Raw genomic sequence first — 4133 nt, forward strand, 5'->3', positions numbered from 1 at the left:
TAGTGTTGAGTGTATGAATGTGTAGTGTAGGTGTATTCATGATGTAATGCCTAAAATTAAAGATTGTCCAATCTATTTTACAAGAAAAGAAACATATTAATCCCTGCCAAAAACATATATATAATATATTAGTCATGATCCGTCACTTTATAACTCAATCTTTATTGTGCATTATGAGTTATAACTCGGCGTCATTCATTCTTTGCTTATAACCGACACCTTCATTACCGACTCAATGACCATCATTTCCATCTTAATGACCAAACGGTCATAACATGAATATCATTCACCAACTCTATGTCTATAAAAGGCACCATTTTCTATATCTCGATAGAAACAACACATGATAAGTTTTATTTTCATATGATAAGTTTTATTTTCATGTCTTACATTCTATATTCATAGAATTATTATAAACAAAACACATGATAAATTCTATTTCATGTCTTACATTCTATATTTATAGAATTATTATAAGGACACACACGTGATAAGTTATATTTCACGTCTAACATTCTATATTCATAGAATTATTATATACCTCTTAAACACTTACTGACTTGAGCGCCAGAGTGTCTTTTGCAGATACCCACCCACTGTGTTCTTTGACGTCCGAGTTATTCTCACTCCATTAAAAAAAAAGGCGTATTACAACAACGCAAGAGACGAGCTATACCTCAAAAATTCATCCACACAAGAATAATTGGCGCCCATCATGGGCCGGTAAACTAATTTCCTACTCCACCGAATAGATTCAAAAAATTTGAATTATATTCAAATACTTGAATCAATTTTCAAATAACATTTACATATTTTAGCAATTTATGTATTCTAATTTTTTTTAATTTCTCAACATCTATTCAAAATTCAGTTTCATAATGCCAAATAATATTCATCGAGAATTTTACAAACAATTCATTTAGAATAATGAAATGACTATTTACACTAATCTTTAATTTGTTATACTTTCTATCAATAATTCAAAACCTAAAATATGCACTTCAAACTCCTAAAAATTTAAATAAATCAATGTATATTACCTACAAAAAATTTTTAATATAATTTTATGCTCTTTAATTACTTGTCATGTTCTATCTTTTTTATTCTTGACCAAAAGCAGAAAGAGTACAAAACCTATTATATAGTCACTTATAATTTTGTTTTCAGCTTTTAGGGATCATCTGCTACACAGAAGCCTCATCTCTTATATTTTCCTTATCTATTACCATAAGAGTGTTGATAAAACCTCTCCTTATATATCATTGTCATTTTAAATCTAAACGTACCATGATTCATTCTTTGCATTAGCTATTCTTATCCATGTGTCACACTTGTCAAACATGTTTTGCTCTCTATACTCCAAAATCAATATCTGTAAATCTATTAAATTTTTTCAAATTTCATTCTTAAAATTTGATAAACTATAACATCAAATCAAATCAAAAGCATTAACATTGTTTGTTAGTTATTTCTTTAGCACTTTTTTAATTTTAATTTATATATGAATCCATTCATCACACATAAACAAATTCTAAACATATCATTATGGCATTATAATTTTCATACCATCATGCTAATCTTTTTTCATGAATTATATTTATTTATTTATTTTTATTATCATCTATACAATTAGATGAGTCCAAGTCTAAAATGTAATTGAATTCTTTCAAAATTCATAATGAAATTTTTCAATAACACTATATTAATTCAATCTTTATTATTTATTTTATTATCAATACTTCATTCTTTCTTCCTATTACATTTATAAATTTAAATGTATTTTGCATGAATTTAAATTCAAAATTAAATTGTTAAAAAATAATCCGAATAGCTCTATGTCATTTGATTGATTATATATTCTTTATTCTCCAGCAATATATAGCTGTTGCACTATTTATTTTATTAAATTTTATGTTATTATTGATTTAATACAAAAAGTTAAGCAAAGTGCAAACATTTAAAATTTACTATTATTGCACGAGGAATATCCCTCGTCATGCATACTGTAACTGCTAAAAACATTATACTAATGTATCATTCAATGACTGTTATCTTATTGCTTTATTATCAAATTAAAGCATGTCCTACAAAACAAAATTTAAGTATTCACATTTGACATGTATGACATTTATATATATCGTCTTCTTTTCTATAATTATTAACTTTTAAGGTATATTTTTTTACTTTGAACTCTTTTACTTTTACAATTATATTATTCAATATATGTTGCGACTTTATACATATTCATTTTCTCAATTTATCTTATTCATATTAGATATTTACTATAAATTGGGAGAATGCTACCATGCTGAAGGGATTTTGTTTCAGCAGGTGAGAAATAGACGTGGAACGTTTCGATATTGGACGTGTGTATGGAGGTGTGGGTACGCGCCAAAACCATTGCAGGTTGACTGAGACTGGAACGCAGTAGAAGTAATAGAAGCAAAATCTGTCAGTAGAAAGTAGAATGATTTAGTGGGATTAATGTGGATATAATTATTATCATTAAGGTATTGGACTTTTTTGTGTGTACATGGACCTGTTTTTTGTTTTGGTTTGCAAAATAATAAAGATGATGAGCATGTGTGGCTAGAGCGTTATTAGGATCATTTTTTAGATGAGTTAAAAAAATAAAATTAAAATAAATAGAATTAAGATAATATTCTATTTGTGAGAATTTAGACAATTATAAAATTAATTAATAAAGATTTTCATTTCTAAACTAAAAAAAAAAGTTATTATTATTATTGTATGATTTATAATTTTTGGTTTAGATTTGAAGGGTTAAGAATTTAGGATTTAGAATGATAGAATTTATGAGCAAGTTAAAAGGTTTAGGGTATAGTGTTATTTATTTAGTATTTTTTTTTTAGTATTAAGTGTTTAGGTTTTGTAGTTTAGGGTTTATAATTTAAGTTATGATTGAGGTATTTTGGATTTGTGGTTAGAATTTATGATATATTATTGAGGATTTAGGGTGGAGAAGTTATGTGTTAGAGTTTATGTTTAAGGGTTTAAAATTTAGGGTTTAGTGATGTGTATTTAGTTTTTAAAAAAATTAGTTTATAAATTTTAAATTAATAAATATTAATTTAAAATAGACAAAAATTTAGTATAAATTAAATAATTTAAAAATAAATACTCTAAAAAAATTGATATTGTAATTTAAAAATACAATAAATTAGATTGTGTTTAGTTAGTTGAAGATCTTACAATTTTTATTCAACTGATGTTTGTTTAGAATTTTTTAAAGTTGATCTTAGTTTGTAATTTTTTAAACTAAAATATAAACCTAATAGTATTATTAGGGTAAAATTAGAAAATTTAAAATAAACAAAGGCAACAAAATGAATATAAAATTTGAAATTATTAAAAATTTGAAAAAATAAAAAATTTAAAATCTGTAATTTTTGAATTTAAAAGTATTGATAATTATCATTGTAGAATAATTGGTAATTCCATGATTAATTTGCTGGACTTTTTTCTGCAGTCCCACAAAATTTTTGGTATATAGAGTTTAGGCTAACTTTTTTGGTTTGGTCTGAACATTATGTGATCTATATGATATGATAATAAAGTTATGGACTATATATGGAGTAGGAAAAAATATGACATGGACCTAAATAATAATAGTCATTTAATTTATACTAAATATTTGTCAATTTTAAATTAATATTCACTAATTTAAAATTTATAACCTAATTTAAAAACAAAAAAATTAAATATACATCACCAAATTTTAAACTCTAGCACTAAATTCTAAATTTTAAATCCTTAAATACTAAACTCTAAACACTAAACCCTCAAAAACATATCCTAAACCCAAATTCCAAATCCAAAATACTCCAATCCTAACCTAATCGTAAACTATAAACCCTAAATTACAAATTCTAAATACTTAATTCAAAATAAAAATACTAAATAAATAACTTTTATAGTAGTACATTTGTTTAGTTTGTTTAATTAAAATTACTTATTTTAAAATTTATTCTACAATGTTTATTTTACAAACCCTAAACCATAACACATAACTTTTCAACCCTAAACCCTCAATAATATATCATAAATTCTAACCACAAATCCAAAATACCTCAATCATAACTTAAATTATAAATCCTAAACTACAAAATCTA

The sequence above is a fragment of the Arachis ipaensis genome, chromosome B10 (genome assembly GCF_000816755.2).
Source record: "Arachis ipaensis cultivar K30076 chromosome B10, Araip1.1, whole genome shotgun sequence".
NCBI lineage: Eukaryota > Viridiplantae > Streptophyta > Magnoliopsida > Fabales > Fabaceae > Arachis > Arachis ipaensis.